This window comes from Rhinopithecus roxellana, chromosome 3 (genome assembly GCF_007565055.1).
Source record: "Rhinopithecus roxellana isolate Shanxi Qingling chromosome 3, ASM756505v1, whole genome shotgun sequence".
In the NCBI taxonomy this organism is placed as follows: domain Eukaryota; kingdom Metazoa; phylum Chordata; class Mammalia; order Primates; family Cercopithecidae; genus Rhinopithecus; species Rhinopithecus roxellana.
In genome coordinates this window covers 159,157,166-159,181,735 of record NC_044551.1, presented here as the reverse complement: position 1 = coordinate 159,181,735, position 24,570 = coordinate 159,157,166, and the positions used below count along the sequence as shown (strand labels likewise).

The 24,570-nt window shown below is 44.8% G+C and overlaps 1 long non-coding RNA gene across 1 annotated transcript in view; it reads right to left on the bottom strand.

The window, feature by feature from the left end:
* Nucleotides 1–2,900: 2,900 nt before the first annotated feature.
* The window catches only part of LOC104681836, a 147,261-nt gene continuing 125,591 nt past the window's right edge, over nt 2,901–24,570 (bottom strand). Inside the window, exon 4 of the long non-coding RNA XR_750616.1 lies at nt 2,901–2,985. This is a non-coding gene — a long non-coding RNA (uncharacterized LOC104681836). The remainder of the gene's footprint in view (nt 2,986–24,570) is intronic.

Here is a 24,570-nt window from a genome sequence, read left to right as displayed (position 1 = left end):
ATTACATACTAATTAAAAGACTTCAGTGTGGGCTGAAGGGAGCAGCTTTGCATATGGACTTTAATTACTGGGCTCCAGTTTTGCCAAGAAAACACAAAGGGCTTTTCTGGCTGGATGCTGAGGCTTAGAATGAACATATGGCTTGTGTGGGAGGGGAGGGTTGAGAGTGTAATCCTAAACAGGAAGTGGAGTATTTCCCCCCCTGTAATCTCCTGGAAGTAACTATGTACCAGGGTCATCCAAAATCCCTGATTCAGTGCCTGGAACAAAGGGCACCCTGAGCGAGCAGTGAGCTGCCACTCTGAACCTGTCATTCAATCCTGGGGCCATCTCTGGATCAGGATTCTTTCTTGCCCCTCTGGCCTTTTCCTGTTGTTTTTTGGATCAGAACTTCATGTCTTTTCCCAGGTTTCACAATATTAATTTTTGGCTCTCCAGAATCCACTTCCCTGTCTCCTAGTTATGTCATCCCAGACTCCCCAGTGCTCAAGGCTCAGGCAGGGCTACACCTCGGGCTCCAGGGAGGAGCATGTGGCCCGGTACTGACCAATTAAATCCCTCTGGCCAGAGTGTTTGGTTCAAGGATAAGTGTTCGCCCTGAACCAATACAATCAGCATGACTCTCAGGACGTGTGTGGGAGCTCACACTTGGGTAGATGTTTCTCTGTGCAATTTGGGGATTGAAAGGTGATGACTGGAGCTGTGGCAGTCATCTTGCTGCCATAGGGAAGAGCAGACCTGAAAATGGAGACAACCCACGGTAAGGGAGGAGACACACACATGAGCACTGGAATAGCATCTGAGGTCCTGGATTAAGCTATTGCTGAACGAATCTACTCACGACTTTTCAGTACTGTAAGCCAATGAATTCCTCTTATGCTTAAGCTGGCTTCAGTTAGGTTTTCTGTCCATCTGCAACTAAAATCATCCTATCTGGTAGCAATAAGATCTGGTAGCAATAAGGGAGGCAGAAGTTAAAACAACAACTATTGAACCTAACAGAGATCCAGCCTACCAAGAACACACTTGCTACAGCCTCTGTGGAGCCATAGAGACCTTGGCCAGAATCAAAGAATTCTAGAGGTGGAAGAGACCTTGGGGACAACGCATCCTGTTCAACCACCATTGCTGACTTTCTTTCTCTAAGTGGGTCTGTACCTGGAGGTCCAGGGAGGAAGGACAGCACGTAGTAAGCAAGAAGCAAACTCTTCTTCCCCTTGCTGCCTCAATGCCTTGTATGAGGCTGTTGCTCAATAAAACCTTTTTGACCGAACATTACAGACCCAGTCACCAATAACTAACATCTCTCTCAAACATGCAGCTAGTAAGCAGCCTGGTTTTTTTTTTTTTTGTTTGTTTGTTTGTTTGTTTTTGACAGTATCTCACTCTGTCACCCAGGCTGGAGCTCAGTGCTGAGATCTCAGCTCAGTGCAACCTCTTCCTCGTGGGTTCTAGCTATTCTCATGCCTCAGACTCCTGAGTAACTGGGATTACAGGCATGTACCACCATGCCTGGCTAATTTTTCTATTTTTAGTAGAGACGGGTTTTCACCATATTGGCCAGGCTGATCTCGAACTCCTGACCTCAGGTGTTCCACCCATATCAGCCTCCCAAAGTGATGGGATTAAGGTGTGAGCCACCATGCCCTGCCTGCTTTTCTTTTTATATGGCATGTATCTCTTCCAATAATTCCCTGAATGGATTATTTTGACCTCCTACAGCAGTTTGTCTCTCCTTCCTTCTGTTTCTTTGCTTAACACTATCTTCTCATTTCTTTCTATTCTCCATTTTGCCCTTTCCTTTTTTGCTCAAAACCTTTCTTTACTTCTTTTTTTTTTTTTTTTTTTTTTTTTTTTTTTTTTTTTTTTGAGACAGAGTCTCGCTCTGTTGCCCGGGCTGGAGTGCAGTGGCCGGTTCTCAGCTCACTGCAAGCTCCGCCTCCCGGGTTTATGCCATTCTCCTGCCTCAGCCTCCGAGTAGCTGGGACTACAGGCGCCCACCACCTCGCCCGGCTAGTTTTTTGTGTTTTTTAGTAGAGACGGGGTTTCACCGTGTTAGCCAGGATGGTCTAGATCTCCTGACCTCGTGATCCGCCCGTCTCGGCCTCCCAAAGTGCTGGGATTACAGGCTTGAGCCACCGCGCCCGGCCTTTCTTTACTTCTTGATCCACATTACCTATAGGCACTTAAGACTCTACACATTGTTCCCTTCTCCATCCTTTAACTTCTACTGCAAACCATGAATTGTCTACCGTCATCACCCATCCTTTAACCTATCCTCACACACAGTTCGACTGCATTAAAAACAGCTATTTTTTTTTACATCCTGTCCCCGGGCAAACAGACACACACACACACCCCTAAAATCAATTTCTTACAACTGAGTTATCAACATCTTTACGAGAGCCAAGGGATATTTCTTCCTAGAATCAGATCTCACAGCCACCCAAGATATTTTTACATGGTTCAGGATGGTAGTGGAAAGTAAGTCTAATTGTCCATTTCTCGCCAACGCCTTGTAGGACATGATCAGTTATTTAAACTTCCTATGACTAAATTCCCCCTATTTCTGCGACAGATTAATGCCATTTGACAGCATATAATGTTAGCCAAGTTCTGGTAACACACAGAGGGAAAGCTTCATGTAAACATTAAGCGGAGTTATTACTCTCTGGAATCCAGTATGCAATTGGCACTCCTTAAGAACTACAATTATTATTTTTATATTCCTTTTAGAGTGTCTTAGGAACTTACAAGTCTTCAGAGAAAAAGCTGTGTGATTTTGGATGAGAGTCACAAGCTCATTTGCTCTCTAATCCAAGTGAAACCTTTTATTAGAACTTTGGACTGGGAAGGTGGAAAGTTAATTCAGGATATAAAATAAATAAGTGATACCTTGAATCTATGCAGCCTCCCATTGCAAAAATCAGCAACTGCTCCCACGTAGCATTTAATCCTCAGTGCCTTCTTTTCCTGGAAGTTGTTCTGATACAAATAAAGAAAATTTTAAAGAAAATGTATGATGGGTACAAATTCTAGGCTTCCTTTCTTATTCCCATTGTAAATATAACTCCATTTAGACAAGTTCGCTAGAAATCTTTCTTATTCAACTTCAAAACTGCAATTAATTATAGAACTGAAAAAAATCTACCTTTCCCAGCCTCACTTCTTTACTCTCTTTGGAAACAAGTCTGTGTACCTTCTCAGATGTCCTCCACTGCTTCCTTCTTCTTTTCTCTCTAGGCCAGGATCCCATCTGTCCTGGGTGCCCCTCTACCCCTAATGGTCTGAGGTCCGGCTTCCTGAGAGGCCACTGAGAGGATGGGTGATACAACCCTGAGCTCCCATGGAGCACTTTACCAATGAGAAACAGGAGCAGGGGTAGAGTGGGAGAGAGGCGGATTCCTGTTTCCTTCTTTCTCCCGCTATCCTGAGGCCGGATTCCTCTCGTAAATTACCTGGAAGAGCCCTATATGCTGAGTGACCTGCTTGATCCTTCATGGCTTATTTTGAAATGGTAGCCAGCAGAAAAAAAGAAAAGGAAATAAATTCATGTATCCCATTGTCTCTCCCTGTGCCCCACACACCCTTACCCTGGGATTTCACCTCCCAGATGAAGTTTTAGCACCAGGGTCCTTGCCTCTGACTCTGCTTTCCGAAGGACCAAAGCTAAGATGTTTATTTTCTTTAGACCAGCATTTTTCAAGGCATGATCTGCAGACCACCTGCATCAGAATCCTCTGGAGTACCTGCTAAAAAGGCAGATTTCCAAGTCTACTTTAGAGATTCAGATTCAGTAGGCCTGTGGTGAATCCTAGGAATCTGCATTAACCATCTCCAAAGTTGACTCCTAAACACTATAAAACATGAGAACCCCTTGTCCAGGTTCCTCCAGTATCCCCCAAGCTCTGCAAATAGGACTTTGTGTTGCCCAGGCTAGAACGGCAGCACGTGCCCCTTTATTCATTCTTGCTGGGTCCTGCTGATTTTACCAATGCAGTATCACCAGCTTCTGCACCTGCTCTCTGTTCTCCAATCCCACTGTCCCCATTTGGGCTTATCTCCTATTACCTGGACTATCATCAAAACTTCCTGAATAGGCTCCCCAGTTACCTTCCAAAACATCACAAAAATCAGGGATAAGATTGCAAATTTCCTAGAGCATCTAGAAAAGTACAGTATAAGAAGTGGGTATGCAAGATATCAGAAAGATATATGAAGTCCCTGAGGTGATGTGCCTTCAGCTAGATACAGTCAGGCCTGTGCTAGATTTGTGATCCTACCCATTTGCTGTATTTAGTTCTTACATCATCGCTACACTTGCTTTACTGATCATGACAACATGTATGGTCAACTCCATGTGAAGAGAAGTCAGCTCATCTATATCTGTGCAATCCTATATCTAATGGGGCACACTGCACACAATGGGTGCTTTACACAGGCTACTGACAGTCAAGATAACAGGGATATAAAATTCACTTTCTTTTTTTTCCTCCCTTTCAACCATCCCAGACCCACATTACTCAATCTCCCTTCCGAACTTGATAAACACTTCTAACATAGCTTGAAAACTCTCCTAGGCTCCTTTCTGCATGACTTTGGCCAAAATCCATTTAGGTGCACCTGTGTTCTGTTTATTTCCTTCTTCACTGTCTATTCTTTCTGACACGAGAAACTGAATGTTCTTCCTTGTTATGAGGACACAAATTATATTAACTGTAATAATTATAACTAACATTTCTTAAGCATTTACCATGATCTAAGCCCTTTACAGGCATTTCTTCATGTAGTTCTTTTTTTTTAAGACAGGGTGTCACTGTTGCCCTGGCTGCAGTACAGTGGTGTGATCATGGCTCACTGCAGCCTCGACCTCCTGAACTCAGATGATTCTCTCACCTGAGCCTCCCAAGTAGCTGGGATCACAGGCACATGCCACTGTGCCAGGTGAATTTTTTTATTTTTTGTAGAGACAAGGTCTTTTATGTGGCCCAGGCTAGTCTCGAACTCCTGGGCTCAAGCCATCCTCCTGTCTCAGCCTCCCAAAGTGCTGGGATTATAGGTGTGAGTCACTGCACCTGGCCTCATTTAGTCCTTTTGACAGCCCTAACAGGTAGGTACTTGTATTGGCCCATTCTCATGCCCAAGACTGGGTAATTTATAAAAGAGGTTTAATTGACTAATAGTTCTGCGTGACTGGGGAAGCCTCAGGAAACTTACAATCATGTTGGAAGAGGAAGCCAACACGTCCTTCTTCACATGGTGGCAGGAAGGAAAAGTGCCCAACGAAGGAGGAAAAGCCCCTTACAAAACCATCGGATCTCATGAGAACTCACTATCACGAGAAAACCATAGGAGTAACTGCCCCCATGATTCAATTACCTCCCACTGGGTCCCTCCCATGACATGTGGGGATTATGGGAACTACAATTCAAGATGAGATTTGGGTGGGGACACAGCCGAACCATATCAGTACTATTTTTATCCACCTTTACAGATAAGGAAACTGAGGCTTGGAGAAATTATAACTAGCCTCTAGAAAGTCCTGGAGGTTGTCTGATTACAAGGTCTAGGATTATAACCATTCTGGCACCTTCTTTTCCCACTGCCTGATGAAACACAGTGATTTTCCACAGTGTAGCTACCAGATATGAACTTCTCAAGCTGAACAATTGTCCCTAATCCACATTCATGGCTGACGGAACTCACCCCATGATGAAAGCAGGTTACTAGCCTCACAGTCCTGGTCCTTTGCCCACTCTCAACCAACCTTCTGGTTTTTGCAGATCTACTCTGCCGTCCCACTTGCCACATGGTTCTGTCATTTCATTTGACAGAATGACATTTCATTTCTAGATAACATATGCAGTCTTCATGTTTGACGTGTCTTGCAAGTATTCATGCCACATCAAGCCAGGAGCTCATTTCCCTCCCAATATTTCTTCCACAAACATCCTCCAATTCCATCTACCCCAAAGCCCTGCTTCACACTCTCATCCTGGCATCTAAACCACAACAGAAATATGTCTCACAGCATCCCAGTGACTCAGAATCCCCACGACAGAATCCTATGTGGCCACTTGACAGTTTTCTTCTTTGAAATCCCCTTCTTAATTAGCCCTCAAATCTCCCAGTGAACAGTTCTCTCTTCTCAGTAACTCTGTGGGGACTCCATATGTTTTTCTATATGCTTCTTCGTCCTTCTGAGCCTTTAAAACTAACCAAGATTTGAGCTGAAGTGTGAGGTTAATTAACTGGCTTTGGCATGCCACTTGATCCATCAAGACATAGGCCTATCCCCCTATTTTTAACAGGCCTGAGTCATCCCATGATAGTACGCTCTTCCTAGATCCTTAGGTGATGGTAACTGCCCTCCACCCCAAGCTTGATTTAATATTTAAGCTTGGCTTTCCAGCTATATTGGTCTCCCCAAGCCTGCACACCTGGAACCATTCACAAAGTGGTAGTTGAAATTTCCACTAATTCAAATGGAATGCTAGGGATGGAGGCCATTGGGAGGCTCTCAGCTTATCTCAAGTCACAGGGCAAGGAGCAGTACTAATCTAAAAAGCACATGTGTCCACAAACCTAAAGAGTGTCCACTGGGGGCAGAGGCCTGAACTAGATGCACTGGAGCAGCCCCGCTATGTATATGGTTGCCCTGAGGCATGTACAGACATCATGGACAATGCTGTGGACTGAGTCGTGTCTCCCCAAAACCCACATGTTGAAGTCCTAACCCCTAAAATGACTATTAGGTGATAGGGTCTTTAAGAGGTAACTGAAGTTAAATGAAACCATAAGGATGAGGTCCTAATTCAATAGGACTGGTGTCTTTATAAAAAAAAAAAAGAGAGAGAGAGATTGAACTCTCTTTCTCCACCATGTGAGGACACAGCAAGAAGATGGCTGTCTGCAAGCCAGGAAGAGAGCCCTCACCAGAAACCGACCATGCTGGACTTCCCAGGCTTCAGAACCATGAGAAATAAAGTTCTATTCTTTTAGCCACACAACTTATAATGTTTTGTTATGGCAGCCTGAGTTGACTAACACAGCAACTCTTACGGCCACATCTAGTCAACATGGCTAATAGGAAAAACCAGGAATTCAGAGACATTACTTTCCTAATACACCTAGCCACTCTACCTGGAAAAGGTACAGAAATCCGGGAAGGAAGCAAGCAAACTGGAGAGCAACACATGTGAAAATGATTCCATCCACCAATTAGCATTTACGGAATATTGTGTACCATTATAAATTCTTTTTGAACAAAATATATTCATATATGTTTATAAATGCATGGAAGAAAGACCTAGAAAGTTATACTCTAAATGAATAAAGTCTGATGGAGTAGAGTGGTGACAGCAACAGTGGCCTGTCTGGAACGGCCACTGCCATGACACTGGCTGCAGTGCGGGAGATGCAGCCAGGGCTGTGCACTTCACAGAGTCGGTGGAAGCCAGGAACAGGCAGGAGCTCCAACCCCTTCTGAGTTGGAGGGGTGGGAGCCCCACCCTCCCAGGTGCAGCTGCAGCCACCCAGCCACAGCTGTGGACCTGGACATCTCTGCACTCTTGGGGGCCTCGGAAGGCTCCTTTCCCCTGCAGGCTCAGAAGTGCCTACTCCCGCTGCCTGGCCTCTCCTCACTCCCAGCACCTGCACCAATTTCAGAGTGAAGCTGAAGCCAAGCCCAGGCACTGTCACAACCCAGCACACTTGGGGTAGTGCTGACACGCCAGCCCTCTGTTGCCACAGCCCCCTCTGGACTTTGGGTGCCGATGAGCACAGGAGGGACGCTGAGCGGGTTGTGAGGGCTGCTCAGCGAGGGCCTACAGGCACCCCTCAGCATGAACAGCCTGGACATCATGGACGGCAGCAGGAGGCAGACAGGTTCCCAGCCAAAAAAATGTGGGTCCCCAGTGAAACCCCACCTTTAGGCCAGGGATGGCCTGGAGGCCAGGCTGCTGGTTCTGCAGACTGGAGTGAGAACTTACGGTGCTTTTTGTTTTTTTTTTTTTGAGATGGAGTCTCACTCTGTCCCCCAGGCTGGAGTGCAGTGGTATGATCTCGGCTCACTGCAAGCTCTGCCTTCTGGGTTCATGCCATTCTCCTGCCTCAGCTTCCCAAGTAGCTGGGACTACAGGTGCCTGCCACCACGTCCCGCACTTTTTTTTTTTTTTGTATTTTTAGTAGAGACAGGCTTTCACCGTGTTAGCCAGGATGGTCTCCATCTCCTGACCTCACGATCTGCCCGCCTCGGCCTCCCAAAGTGCTGGGATTACAGGCATGAGCCACCATGCCCAGCCTCTTACGGTGCTTTTTCCAGGCCTGCTCATGGCTACCCAAGGACCAATCAGCATCCACTTCCTCCCTTCTGAAGCCCATAAAAACCCCAAACTCACCCAGACTTTGACAGAAGTCAGGAGGACCTGTCTGCGGAGAGGAGCTACCCACTGTGGGTCTCCTCTCAGCAGAGAGCTGAATGAACTTGTCAGGACGTCCCCCAACCTGCAGAGAGGAGCTACCCACTGCAGGTCTCCTCTCCACTGAGAGCTGTACACTTTTCACGATGACCTGCCTGTGGATGGAAGCTTCCCATTTCAGGTCTCCTGAGAACTGTTCTGCTGCCCAGTGAAGCTCCTCTCTGCCATGCTCACCCTCCAGTTGTACATGTACCTCACTCTTCCTGGATATGGGACAAGAACTCAGGACCTGCCAAATAACAGGACTAAAAGAGTTGTAACACAAATAGGGCTGGAACATGCCCCCTGCTCACCACATTGTAGATGAAAAGAAGGAGAAAAGACCTGCAGCCTTTTGAGGAGCCCAGACTTAGCATTTCCTGAGCCAGGACTGTGACACCCTCCTTAGGGTTCTGTGGTTCCTGGTGTTTACAAGCTTCTGGGTGCCACCATGTTCCCCTCATCAAGATGCAGGTACCCATAGCAGAAGCTGCATGCAGTACAACCGGTCCAGCCACAGCCTCACACACAGCCAATACCTGTGTTGGTGCCTGGAGGTGCCTGCCTTGCCACAGTAGCCAGTGTGCCTGGTTGTGCACAGTGGCCAGACCCCACACTTGCTTACCCACACACCCCTCACTGCTCTGCACCTGGCTCACCCTTGGCAGGTGTGGGATCCAGCCCATTATTGTGAGCTGAGCGCAGCCTGCCAAGCCGAGTAGGCAGAATGAATCCAGTGGGTACAAGTAATACTCAGGAAGATGGCACCATTGGCCACAGAGGTTTCTGGCTGGCGAAGAGACCCCCCAAGGATTCCTATGACAATAGAAAGGAGAAGGGATGAAAAAAACAAGGAGGCTGATGAAGAGGGGCTTTTACTGATGTAAAATTATTTTAACACATTCACCTGTATAGGGGAAAACACACACTTCTGCAAATACCTGCCGAATCAGGAAGAAAGGCAGCATGCAAGGCATTGTGGGCCTGCTTTCCTGTTTGACGGGTGTATTAGTCTGTTCTTGCACTGCTATAAAGAAATACCTGAGACTGGGTAATTTATAAAGAAAAGAGGTTCAACTGACTCACAGTTCTACAGGCTGTATGAGAAGCATGTCTAGGGAGGCCTCTGGAAACTTAAAATCATGGCAGAAAGTGGAGAAGCAGGCACGCCTTACACGGTTGGAGAAGAAGGAAGAAGGTGAAGGGGGAGGTGCTACACACTTTTAAATAACCAGATCTCATGAGAACTTACTATCATGAGAACAGCAAGGGGGAAATCTACCCCAATGATCCAACCACCTCCCATCAAACCCCTCCTCCAACACCGGAGATTACAATTCGACAAGATTTGGGCAGGGATATAAATCCAAACCACATCAGCAGGTGATCCTACTCCCCAGACTTTTTCTCTGGGACATGGGATTATAACCACTTTCAAGGTGCTGAGAGCTGTCTATCCTATTAATGACTATATCCCCAGTACCTAGCATGGTACCTGGCACGTAGTAAATACTCAAACATTGGGTTGCTTGCATACATGAATACATGAATGCATGAATAAATTAATGGGCAATGGAGCAGAACAAAATAATAAAGTTCTTTGGGAAGGTCTAACCTGGCCAGGAGAGTTAATTAAAGCCTCAGGACACAAATCTGCGTGATTTTGTAGAAGAAGGCATGAGTGTGGGGCAAGTGGGGAATCTGTATGACTTCAAGGTTTAAATGATTCAAGGGACTTTAGGTGGTACATGGTCCAAGAACAGGGCCAGAGGGACTGGGGTTCTAGAAGTAGAGCCTAAGATTCCAGCAATGAAAGAGACACTAATGTCTTTAACAAGAATATATGCTCCCCTGTGCTACCAGACAACCAAGAACTGCATGAGTTCTCATGTGCTTCTCATGCAGACCTGCCTACCTAAAACATGAAGGGGTCTTGATAGAAATGACTTTCTTCATGTCATATTGAGACTCAGCATAGCATGAAGGTTAAGAACACAGGTTCTGGCTCTAGACTACCAGGATTAAAATCCTGGCTTCATCACTTAGTAGAGATAGTTAACTTCCCAATGCTCCAGTGTCTCTACTTGTAAAATGAGGAAGGTCAGAGTACCCGGTTTATAGAAGAAACTCGGAATGGTGCCTGGTCCTAGAAAAGAAGGGAGAAGTAATGAAATCTCAGTTGATCAAAAGACAGCCAAGTGAAATCATGTGACTTTACTTATGCAGAACTCATCATTCAAACTTATAGAAACAAAATAACTTGCATTAAAACCTACACTGTTTTTTGAGACAGCATCTGGCTCTGTTGCCCAGGCTAGAGTGCAGTGGCATGATCACTGCACTCAGCCTCCCAGGCTCAATCATCCTCCCACCTCAGCCTCCCAAGTAGCGGGGCCTACAGGCACGTGCCACCACACTGGACTAATTTTTGTATTTTTTAGAGAGACAGGGTTTCACTATTTGCTTAGGATTGTCCTGAACTCCTGGGCTCAAGCAATCCTCCCAGCTTGGCCTCCCAAAGTGCTGATATTACAGTTGTAAGCCACCACACCCAGCCTAAAATCTACATTTATGTATCATTGCAATGATCTTTAGAAGTTTCTGTGTGACTAAATACATGGGCAGCAACCTTTTTGCGACACATACCTTCTCCTAGTTATTCAATCAAACCCTAACCTAGGTGCTGCTGTGAAGGCATTTTATAGAAGTGATTAAAGGCCCTAATCAGTTGACTCTAATCTAGGGAGATTATATTCGATGGGCCAAACTCAATCAAGTGAGCCATTAAAAGCGACTGAGCTTTTCCTGGTAAAAGAGATTCCAACAGCAGGTGGATCCACAATTGCTTTTCCTTCACCGGATGTTCCCTATTTGGCTGCCTGTGGACAAGCTTCAGCAATGCCTATGTGATTCTTCCTTCCTGATAGTATGCCCTATGGGTTTCAGGCTTACTTAGCCAAGCCGCACAATTATGTAAGCCAATTCCTTGTCATATATTTATTAAAACATGTATCTCCTACTGGTGTTGCTCCTCTGCTTGACTTCTAACTGATACATTTCTCAGAAGTATTAACTTGAGGGTGCAATGAACCACTTCCCCTTTTCCAAATCAAGCATATTCAGGATCAAGGGGCGGAATATGAGCACCAGTATGCAGTCAATTCTCATAACTCGCAGTAGTTCCATAAAGTCACTGCAAACACTGCATTGGCAAATACTAAACCATTGCTCCCAAGGGAAATACAGAGGGAGGTTTCTTTTTTTTTTTTTTTTTTTGTGAGACGGAGTCTCACTCTGTCGCAGGGGCTGGAGTGCAGTGGCCGGATCTCAGCTCACTGCAAGCTCCGCCTCCCGGGTTCCCGCCATTCTCCTGCCTCAGCCTCCCGGGTAGCTGGGACTACAGGCGCCCGCCACCTCGCCCGGCTAGTTTTTTGTATTTTTTAGTAGAGACGGGGTTTCACAGTGTTAGCCAGGATAGTCTCGATCTCCTGACCTCGTGATCCGCCCGTCTCGGCCTCCCAAAGTGCTGGGATTACAGGCTTGAGCCACCGCGCCCGGCCAGAGGGAGGTTTCTTAAAGCCTCTAGCCAAACTGATCAACATTTTTTGTCAACTGATCAATACATCGATGTGCTTTATGTACATTTCTGTTTAAAGACAAACTCACTTAATACATATTTTTGATTCAATAACACTGAACTCAGCCAGCAGCACTAAAAGTCAAGCCTAAACAAAGCTTATCTAATACATGTATTTTCTTTGCAAGGCACATCACAGCCTTCTGGAGCTTGGGAACACTAGATAGCACGATGCCTGGAGGCCATTTAAACAGCAATATCAAGGCCAAGAGTGGTGGTATGCACCTGTAGTCCCAGAACTGTGGGAGGCCGAGGCGGGAGGATTCTTGAGGCCAGGAGTTCAAGGTTACAGTGAGCTACAATCACACCACTGCATTTCACATCAGCCTTGGCAAAAAGGGGAGATCCTGTCTCTTAAAAATTTTTGAAAAATAAAAAATGAACAACAAAATCGCTAACAAAAGCACAAAAACGTGAAAAACACAGCACACACAGAACACTAAGAGGACACTTGACCACAGTATGAGGGCTGAACAGTGAAGGCAGAGTGTCACGTTGTTCCAACTCAGCTGGCACCACGTGCACTGAGTGACTCAAATTTTGTTCTGCTCCCATGATGTCCACAAAAGCACTACAAATATTGATTTTTGGAGTTACAAGTAAATGTTAGCAAGTAGGTGAATGTGCAAATATGGCTTCTGTGAATAAAGAGGATCAGCTTTTTGTTTTCTGGGTTTTTTTTTGTTTGTTTGTTTTTGAGATGGAGTCTTGCTCTGTCACCCAGGCTGGAGTGCAGTAGCGCGATCTTGGCTCACTGCAAGCTCCGCCTCCCTCTCAGGTTCGCACCATTCCCCTGCCTCAGCCTCCCGAGTAGCTGGGACTACAGGCGCCCGCCACCATGCCGGGCTAACTTTTTCGTATTTTTAGTAGAGACGGTGTTTCACTATGTTGGTCAGGCTGGTCTTGAACTCATGACCTTAGGTGATCCACATGCCTCAGCCTCCCAAAATGCTGGGATTACAGGCGTGAGCCACCACGCCCAGCTGATCAGCTGTATTTTTTACTCTATCCCCTTTGAAAAAGTTTTTCATCTCTTCCATCCCAAACATTAATTTCTCCAGTTTGAATCCACCCTCATCCACCTCCTTTTCTTTTCTATTTTGTCCTCATCTTTGGCCATCACAAGTGACACGGGACCTTCTGTTTCCTGCTCTTCATCTCTGCTGGAGAACGGCAAAAAGATGACCAGATCTGAGGCTGTGCCATGTTCAAGGCAAGAGGGCCTGGGTGAAGGCAACAGCAAAGAAGATAGAAAGGGAAACCCAGAAAGGGTCGACGCTTTCTTGGTAAATGGTGAGGGCTGGGGGTTTAGGAAGGAGGAGTTGAAATTAGAAATCAGAAAATAGTTTCTAATTTCATAAATCCAGCAAATGCTGAGGAGCTGTGCTTGTGATGAAGAATATGAGAGATGGCAGTCTCTGAGGAAAGGCAACGAATTCTATTTGGGATGCATTAAGTTTGAAGTGCCCACAATATCCAGATGGTATATGTATCAATCAGTGCACTCGGTTGTAGAGAAACGAAAGCAACTCAGGCTAATTCAAACACAAGAGGAAATTGCTAGAGGATATCTGGCAATTCTTGTAATTTCCAGAACAGCCAGATAACCAAGGTTCGCCCCTTTATAGCCAGGAGCAAACATCGAATTCATTCCAGACCTCAGCCAGTGAGGAGCCCCTTGTTGATACCACTGGAAACCGACTCTATCTCGCAGCCCTGGCTTGCGTTCTGCTTCCAGAATCCTGCCACTGTCATCCTCACCAGGAGAGATGTGTGTGGGCCCCGCTTCTAATCAGGATCAGAGCACGGGCTTCTGACAGGTGGGGCCTGAGCCACATGCCTGCGTTCTCGCTGTCAGCGTGGGAAGGATTACTCTGGAGTGGGAAGTGCGTTCGGCCCCATAAGGCGGAAGATTCCCAACACAGAGAAATGATGTTCAGATGTTGGGTCATCAGAAAGACCAACGAATGTCCACCACTTGTATTCAGAAGGCTTAGAAACAGGAGCAGTAATAACAGCTTGCACTTTTTTTTTTTTTTTTTTTTTGAGACAGAGTCTCGCTCTGTCGCCCGGGCTGGAGTGCAGTGGCCGGATCTCAGCTCACTGCAAGCTCCGCCTCCCAGGTTTACGCCATTCTCCTGCCTCAGCCTCCCAAGTAGCTGGGACTACAGGTGTCTGCCACCTCGCCCGGCTAGTTTTTTGTAGTTTTTAGTAGAGACGGGGTTTCACCGAGTTAGCCAGGATGGTCTCGATCTCCTGACCTCGTGATCCGCCCGTCTCGGCCTCCCAAAGTGCTGGGATTACAGGCTTGGGCCACCGCGCCTGGCTCAGCTTGCACTTTTAAGTGCTTACTGTGTGTCAGGCACCATACAAACTACTCAACATGCATTTAGAGTTTAAATTATACAAAATATGAAATGAGTACAGGGAAGCGATCCAGGCAGAGCAGGGCAACTACCTGTGCTGGTCAACTACCCCAGTTTTTCCAGTTCTGAGGGGTTTCCCAGCAAGCAGGACTTTCAGCACCCAAACAGAAGATCAGACGGAGAAGATCTTAGGGAGAAAGGATAGCTGGTCAGCTGGTCTCATCAGAAAATCCTTGGTCCAAATTCTAGCTTGTCCACCTGAGCCAAGTAACCTAACTTATCTGAATCTCGGTTTTCTCCATTATAAACTAGGAATAACAAAAGTACCTCCCTCATAGAGTTGCTGTGGAAGATTACAGATATGTGTGATGTACAGAGCCCATCATCAGGTATGGCTTTTTTTGTTTGGTTGTTTTTTGCTTCTGAGGCAGAGTTTGGCTCTTGTTGCCCAGGCTGGAGTGCAACGGTGCCATCTTGACTCACTGCAACCTCTGCCTCCTGGGTTCAAGCGCTTCTCCTGCCTCAGTCTCCTGAGTAGCTTGGATTAGAGGCATCTGCCACCACACCCTGCTAATTTTTTGTATTTTTAGTAGAGACAGGGTTTCACCATGTTGGCCAGGCTGGTCTCCAACTCCTGACCTCAGGTGATCCCCCACCTCGGCCCCCCAAATTGCTGGGATTACAGGTGTGAGCCACTGTGCCCAGCCCAGGTATGAATTAAGAGCACAAAAATGTTAGAGATTATTCTTAATGCCAGAAAACCTGAGTCTGCCCATGTCATAATAAATAGTACAACCAAGATTTCAATCTAGGACTGAACAACTAAAAAGTATACTTTAAATCCCTAAGGATCCCCATTCACATGGTGGTTGAAGCTACAGGAGAATGGAGGAATGGTGAGAAACCGGGATTATTACTACTTGATATCCTAATATTTAAGGCGGACGAAACCAACAAAGAACAGATAAAAAAGAGATCGCAGATGGAAGAGATATCATGAAAGTGGGGTGACAGAAAAGATACCATAAAAGTGGCCGGTTGCAGTGGCTCACACTGGTAACCCCAGCACTTTGGGAGGCCAAGGCGGGGAGGTCACCTGAGGTCAGGATTTCAAGACCAGCCTGGCCAACATGGTGAAACCCTGTCTCTATTAAAAAACACAAAAATTAGTGGTGCATGGTGGCGTACACCTATAGCAGCTAATCGGGAGGCTGAGGCAGGAGAATCGCTTAACCCGGGAGGCGAAGGTTGCATTGAGCGGAGATTGCGCCATTGCACTCCAGCCTGGGTGACAGAGCCAGACTGTCTCAAAAAAAAAAGTGGAGTAACTGCAAAAAGCTGGGGTGGCCAATCAGCTCCACTGTGGCAGAGAAGCCAGTAGGTTAGGAACACATACCACTTTTGTAATCAGAAGAGGACAAAAAGTTAAAAAAAAAAAAAAAAAGGTAAGGAATGTTAGCTTTCAGCCATAATGGAATAACAGAGGGTGATTTATTCTCCTACCTTAAATAACTAGAAAAGACACGCAATTTATGAAACAACAGTTTTTAGACATTGGACAAGTTTTTTATTTATTTATTTATTTTTTGAGACGGAGTCTCGCTCTGTCACCCAGGCTGGAGTGCAGTGGTGTGATCTCGGCTCACTGCAAGCTCTGCCTCCTGGGTTCACGCCATTCTCCTGCCTCAGCCTCCCAAGTAGCTGGGATAACAGGCGCCCGCCATCACCCCCGGCTAATTTTTTGTATTTTTAGTAGAGACGGAGTTTCACAGTGTTAGCCGTTAGCCAGGATGGTCTCGATCTCCTGACCTCGTGATCCGCCCGCCTCAGCCTCCCAAAGTGCTGGGATTACGGGCATGAGCCACGGCGCCTGGCCAACACTGGACAAGTTTTTAGACAAAGCACAAGACAATGATCCCCTGAGAAAAGAAAACAAATTAGGTGAGCCCTGAGAGCGCCCCAGCTCACTGTCTGGATAGAGTTTCCAGGCCACAGTGCAAAGAGGAATAAAGTAAGTGGAATAATTTTCAGAGCTCAGACATGGCCAAGAGTAGTTCATGTTCCAACCAATCAAAGGGGAAAGACCTTCTAATACATGGAGCAGGTTTTGCATGTTGGTCAGGCTGGTCTCAAACTCCTGACTCCAAGTGATCCACCTGCCTTGGCCTCCCAAAGTGCTGGGATTATAGGCATGGGCCTCCAAGCTCGGCCAGGCAACCTTTTTCTTTTTTCTTTTTCTTTTTTTTTTTTTTTTTTTTGAGACAGAGTCTGGCTCTGTCGCCCAGGCTGGAGTGCAGTGGCATGATCTCGGCTCACTGCAAGCTCCAGCTCCCGGGAGTAGCTGGGACTACAGGTGCCGGCCACCACACCTGGCTAGTTTTTTGTATTTTTAGTAGAGACAGGGTTTCACCATGTTAGCCAGGATGATCTCGATCTCCTGACCTCATGATCCACCCGCCTCGGCCTCCCAAAGTGCAGGGATTACAGGCCTGAGCCACCGTGCCCGGCCCCTTTTTTCTTAAAGGACCAGATACAACATTTTTTAGGCTTGTGGTTCATAACAGCCACTGCTGCTACAGCAACCCAATTCTGCTGCTGAAATATAAAAGCAGCACTAGACGATATGTAAACAAATGGGTGTGGCCATGTTCCAATAAGATTTTATTTACCAATACTGACAGCTTGTCTGTGGGCCACAGTTTGTCAACTCCAGATTTGGACTAAGTTCTGCTCTAGACTCAGCCTCACGAAGTTGAAAAGCAAGACTCAAAGTATCAGATTAACTCCAAGCAACACAGCTGTATCCCGCTGCATCCCAGAACAAAGTCCAACAATGTTTATGGGAATGCAAAGCACCCCAGCACTCCACAATGTAGACTTCACAATATTTAGCATCCAATCAAAAGTTGACAGGCATGCACAAAGTAGGAAAACATAACCCCTACTGAGGAATAGACCCGAGATGCTGCAGATGACGCAATTAGTATATGAAAACATTAAAACAGCATTCTAACTATGTACGTTCAAGAAAATTAAAGGAAAGCATGAGCATGTTAAGGAGAGACATGGAAGGCAAAAAAAAGTTATGAATCAAACTTCCAGAGGTGAAAAATAGAATGTCTGAGATGTAAAATAAACTGGATGCGATTAAGACATTAGATACTGCAGAAAAAAAGGTTAATGAATTGAAACCATCTGTCAGTAAAAACACTGACAGAAAAAAAAACAAAACTAAAAACAATGAACAGCACATCCGTGAGCTGTGGGACAATGTCAAGCAGGCAAATATAATTGGAGCATGAAAAACAGGACAGAAATAGAGGGCATGAAATATATCTGAAGAAGTAACAGCCAAAATTTTTCCAAATTTGAGGAAAACTAGAAACCCACAGGTGCAATAAGCTTAACAAATCTCAAACAGAAGAAACATAAAGAAGACTACACCAAGGCATATGATAATCACATTGTTCATAACTAGTGATAAAGAGAAATTTTTTTTTTTTTTTTTTTTTTTTTTTGAGGCAGAGTCTCACTCTGTCGCCAGGGCTGGAGTGCAGTGGCTGGATCTCAGCTCACTGCAAGCTCCGCCTCCCAGGTTTACGCCATTCTCCTGCCTCAGCCTCCCGAGTAGCTGGGACTACAGGCGCCCGCCACTTCGCCCGGCTAGTTTTTTTGTATTTTTAGTGGAGACGGGGTTTCACCGTGTTAGCCAGGATGGTCTCGATCTCCTGACCTCGTGATCCGCCCGTCTCGGCCTCCCAAAGTGCTGGGATTACAGGCTTGAGCCACCGCGCCCAGCCGAGAAAAATTTTTTAAAGTAGAGAAAAAAACAAAGGGAAATAAAGATTGACAGTAGACTCCTTGTCATAACCAATACAACTCGGAAGACAGTGGTATCTTAAAAGTACTGAAAGAAAAAAAAACGTTAACCTAGACCCAGCAAAAATATTTTTCAAAACCAGAAGTGAAATAAAGACATTTTAAACATAGGAAGAATTCATCACCAACAGACCACCACTATTAGAAATGTTAAAGGAAGTCTTTCAGGCAGAAGACTAATGATACCAAATGGAAATGTGGATCTACACAAAGGAATGAAGAGTGCTAGAAACGAAAAATAGGTCGGGAAATATAAAATACCTTTTCTTCTCCCTTTTGAAAATCTTGGGTGGTGGCTCATGCCTGTAATCCCAACACTTCGGGAGGCCAAGGTGGGCGGATCATGAGGTCAAGGGATCAAGACCATCCTGGCCAACATGGTGAAACCCCATCTCTACTAAAAATACAAAAATTAGCCGGGTGTGGTGGCGTATGCTTGTAGTCCCAGCTATTCAAAAGGCTGAGAAAGGAGAATAGTTTGAACCTGGGAGGTGTAGGCTGAAGTGAGCCGAGATCACACCACTGCACTCCAGCCTGGTGAGAGAGTGAGCCTCCGTCTCAAAAAAAAAAAAAAAAAAAAAAAAAAAAAAAAACCTTGAGATTTGGTCATTCAAAGGGAAAACAGCAACAATGTTTTGAGGGGTTTATAGCACATGTGGAAATAAAATAAAATGAGTGACAAGAATAGCACAAAGGCTAGGAAGGAGAAGGGGTGGAAATATACTGTTGCAAGGTTCTTATGACAAACGTTAAATGACTTATTAATTGAAGACAGACGGCACTAAGTTCAAGATGTACACTGTAAACCCCGAAAGAACCTCCAAGAAAAATAAAATGAGGTATAGCTAATTAAACCAATAAAGGAGATAAAATAGAATCATATTGACAACAAATGGGCATGAGGGATCTTTTTGGGGTGACAGAAATATTCTAAAACTGGATCGTTGTGATCGTCGCACAATTTTGTAAATTTACTAAAAATCATGAAATTTATAATTTAATGATTTATATATAAATCATTACATATTTTTAATGATTTATATATAAATCATTACATATTTTTAATGATTTATATATAAATCATTACATATTTTTAATGATTTATATATAAATCATTACATATTTATAATGATTTATATACAAATCATTTGGTTGGTGCAAAAGTAATTGTGGTTTTTGCCATTACTTTTTAAATCTTCACTGAGACCCCAGAACCAACTCCTCCTGCAAACTCTGGAAACGTCACAGTAGCTCCTTCTCTCTCCCTCCTGTTTCATCAGTCTGTGTTTCCTGACTCCTTCCTCTAAACCTATACTAAAATGACGCATCCTAAAAATAATCACCTTCCCTCAACTTTCCACTCTCCCTGTAGTTATCCATACCCTTCTCCACCAAATGTCTTTTTTTCTTTTTTATTTTTAAGTGAAAGCCAGTTTATTAGGAAAGTAAAGGAATAAAAAATGGCTACTCCATAGGCAGAGCAGCAACTTGGGCTGCTGGACTAAGGATAGTTATATTTATTGATTATATGATAAACAAGGAGAAAATGTGCGTGTGTGTGTGTGTGTGTGTATATATATATATATATCTTAGGCCGCAGTGCAGCTGTGCAATCTTGGTTCACTGCAGCCTCAACCTGCTGGACTCAGGCGATCCTCCCACCTCAGCCTCCCAAGTAGCTAGGACCACAGGCACACAACAACATGCCTGGCTAATTTTTAAAAAATGCTTTTTTGTAGAGACAGGGGTCTCACTATGTTGCCCAGGCTGGCCTTGAACTCCTGGGCTCAAGCAATCCTCCCACTTCAGCTTCCCAAAGTGCTGGGATTACAAGTATGAGCCACTGCACCTGGCCAAATTGTATATTTAAGATGGAAGAATTTTATGGTATGTAAATTATTCCTCAATAAAGTTTCTAAGAAATAATATTGAAGCACTTAATCTAAAAGAATGCAGAAAAAGAAAAAAGGAACAACAAAACACAGATGGGACAAATAGAAAACAAGTAGCAAGATGGCAGATTTAGATACTTATATTAAAAAGTAGGGGGCTGGGTGCAGCCACTCATGCCTGTAATCCCAGCACTTTGGGAGGCCAAGGCAGGTGGATCACTTGAGGTCAAGAGTTTGAGACCAGCCTGGCCAACCTGGCGAAACCCCGTCTCTACTAAAAATGCAAAAATTAGCCTGGTGTGGTGGTGTGTGCCTGTAATCCTAGCTACTCGGGAGGCTGAGGCAAGAGAATCACTTGAACCTGGGAGTTAGAGGTTGCATGAGCCAAGATCATACCACTGTACTCCAGCCTGGGTGACAGAGACTCTGTCTCAAAAAAAAAAAAAAAAAAAAGAGGGAAGTGTAAACAATTTTGATTTAAAAAAATTAAAGGATTATTTTAAAACTTTTTATAAAGCTGCAGTAATCAGCTTTGGATATAGCACTACATATCCCCCTCAATGGCTAAAATGTAAAAGACTGACAATATTAAATGTTGGTGAGGACGTGGGAACAAACGGAACTTTCATAGATTGCTGATGAGGATGCGATTTTTCAAGCACTTTACAAAACAGTTTGGCAGTTTCTGATAAAGTTAAACATATACTTACCATACGACTTAGAAATCCCACTCCTAGGTATTGACCTAAGAGAAATAAAAACGCGTATCTACACAAATACTTATATGTCAATGCTTATAGCAACTTTAGTCATAAATTTCTGTCCTTCAACAGGTAAATGAGTAAACATATTATAGCATCCTCATACAACAGATAATTACTGAGACATAAAAATGAAAACACTACCCACACATGCAGCAGCATGAACGAATCTCAAAAGCATCATGGTAAGTGAAAGACATCAGATACAAACAAAAAACGACCTTCTGTGTTATTTAATTTATATGAAATTCTAGAAAATGCAAATTATAGTGATTAAAAAGCAGGTTGCTTATTGCTAGGGGTCAGGGGAAGAGGTAAGGAATTCGCTGAAAATAAAAATGAGGGACCTTTTGGAGGTGTTGGAATGTTCTATGTTATGATTGGGATAGTAGTTATAAGACTTTACACATTTGTCTAAACTCATTGAATTGTATACTTAAAATTGATTTTACCACATTAAATTATATCTCAATAAAGCTGACAAAAAAATAAATATATTGAAATCAGTAAGCAGACCAAAGAGGCAGGCAGGAGACAATCCACTAGGGAAAATAATTCAAACTTCTATATTTAAATCATCTCTTATTTATTTTGGTTTATATTTCGTGGTAGATACAATATCTATACATTAGCATATGTACATAATTTATAAATAAATATTCATATGTTGAGGCACATACTCAATTTGTTTTCACTGATGGGGATGAAACTCTCAAAACATTTGGAGTTCAGAGTTGCTTGCTGTAAGCCTGGCAGGGCAGTTTCAGTGCCATGGTAGAAGCAGAAACCAGACTGTAACTGGAGTTGAGCAGTAGAGATAGCAGGCAAATGTCTTTCAAGATATTTGGTGGAGAGCACCAAAACCAAGGACGCAAAAACACTGACCTCTGGTCGTCCTCACTGCTCATTATATGCTAATTATAATGCATTAGCAGCCAGGCACAGTGGCTCACGCCTGTAATCCCAGCACTTTGGGAGGTTGAGGTGGGTGGATCATGAGGTCAGGAGATCGAGACCACCCTGGCTAACACTGTGAAACCCCGTCTCTACTAAAAATACAAAAATTAGCCAGGCATGGTGGCAGGCACCTGTAGTCCCAGGTACTCGGGAGGCTGAGGCAGGAGAATGGCGTGAACTCGGGAGGCGGAGCTTGCAGTGAGCTGAGATCCAGCCACTGCGCTCCAGTCTGGGCGACGGAGCTAGACTCCGTCTCAAAAAAAAAAAAAAAAAAACATTAGCATGCTAACAGACATTCCCACTAGAGCCATGACAGTTTACAAATGCCATGGCAACGTCAGGAAGTTACCCTATATGGTTTTAAAAGGGGAGGAACCCTCAGTTCCAGGAATTGCCCAGCCCCTTTCTCAGAAAACTCATGAAAAATCCACCCTTTTTTAGCATAAAATCGAGAAATAATTATATGCATCCTTAGTCCCGCAGCCCAAGTTGCTGCTCTGCCTATGGAGTAGCCATTCTTTATTTCTTTGCTTTCCTAATAAACTTGCTTTCGCTTAAAAAAACAACAAAAAGAAGACATTTGGTAGAAAGGAAGGGTATGGATAGCTACAGGGAGAGTGGAAAGTTGAGGGAAGGTGATTATTTTTAGGATGCGTCATTTTAGTATAGGTTTAGAGGAAGGAGTCAGAAAACACAGACTGTTGAAACAGGAGGGAGAGAGAAGGAGATACTGTGGATGAAGTTCCCAGAGTTTGCAGGAGGAGTTGGTTCTGGGGTCTCAGTGAAGAACTGAGAGAGAGAAAGCTGAGACGCTGCTGGTCTCATTTTTTACTGATTACTAAGCAAGGTCATCAGCGAATGGAATCTGATAAGGCAGGGTAAAGTAGAAGTCATCTTTAGAAAAATAAGCCTGAGCGATAATATCCGGAACGACTAGACCCCCACTCCCAACACACACACTAGTAAAAAAGTAGTTGTGAAACAGCAGCTGAGTCTCTACTATTGATATGGTTTGGATTTGTGTCCCGACCCAATCTCAGGTCAAATTGTAATCCCTGGTGTTGAAGGAGGGGCCTGGTGGGAGGTGACTGGATCATGGGGATGGATTTTTCCCTTGTTCCTGTGATAGTGAGTTCTCATGAGATTTGGTTGTTTAAAAATGTATGGCACCTCCCCCTTCTCTTCCTCCTGCTCCAGCCATGTAGGACAGACATGCCTGCTTCCCCTCTGCCTTCCACCATCACTGTAAGCTTCCTGAGGCCTCCCTAGCCATGCTGCCTATAGAGCCTGTGGTATAAATTAAGTCTCAGGTAGTTCTTTATAGCAATCCAAGAACAGATTAATACAACCAGCCAGTTATTTTATGGTACTGGTACCATTGCACACTCTCATTTCCAAACCAACCCTTAGATGCTTGACAGGAGTTAGCTGCTTAAACTTGGCACTAAAGGAAATGTCTCCGTATGCCTACTCCAGCAACAAATGGCCCCAGTAAGTGGAAGGTGGTAGGGATTTAAGTGGAAACTGGTGAACTGATATCTTTAACCTGGGGTCCCTTTGTAATTTACCCATCGCCCACAGGATCTTGGACCAAGTTTTCCCATTATGCCTCAGAAGCTAATTTTGGTCCTATTGGTCAGTGCTGCTCTGGGTGTGGTGGCTGTGTGGGTGGGGACCACCAGGAAGTAAAGGAAGTGGGACTGGTGAATCAGGTGGGGCCCTCCTTCAGCACAGCCTGACTCACCCAGGAGCATGGGAATAGGGGCTTCAGGGCTGGCGGCGCCACCTCTGAGCAACACCAGGGCCTTGAGGGGCATCATTAGTGGTTGCAGATGCTTACCCAGCACTTCTTGCAGGATGGCCTGGGGCCTGCCCACATGCCATTTGGGTAATTATGTCCTATTTACCCTCCTGCAGATTCAATGAACTGGCCATGGACTTCCTGACGACCTCTCTGAATGATGCCCCTAGTGACATAGCAGGTTGAGCGTTAAAGATGGTGCTTCTTCCACATGTTCTCACTTGTAAGTGGGAGCTGAACAATGAGAACACATGGACACAGGGAGGGAAACAACACACCCTGGGGCCTGTGATGGGAGTGGGGGCGGGTGAGGGGGAAGTATCAGGATAAATAGCTAATGCACGGGGGGCTTGTTACCTAGGTGATGGGTTGATAGGTGCAGCAAACCATCATGGCACACGTTTACCTGTGTAACAAACCTGCCTGTTCTGCACACGTATCCTGGAACTTAAAATTAAAAAAAAAAAAAAAAAAAAAAGATAGTGCTTCTTGCCAAACCCCTCCAAACCTCTTCCCTCACTACTCTATGCTGCAGGGTTCAATAGGACTTAATGGAAGGGCCTCTGGCCACGCTCTCGTTCAGTTCATCAGCTGCAATGTGTCTTTTCCCCCAAGAAATCCAGACAGCCTCTTTTGCTAGTGTAAATGCATGATAAAGGGACTTCTTGTTTCTCTACCTCTAGTAATGCTACCTTTTTTTGTTGTTGCTCCAAAGAAATAACCCTTCTTCACTTTTTAGTTGAGGTGGCTCAGGTGGTGCCAACACTACCCTCAGCTTCAGGGTGGGCCTATGAACCAGCTGGCTCAGTGGAACACTG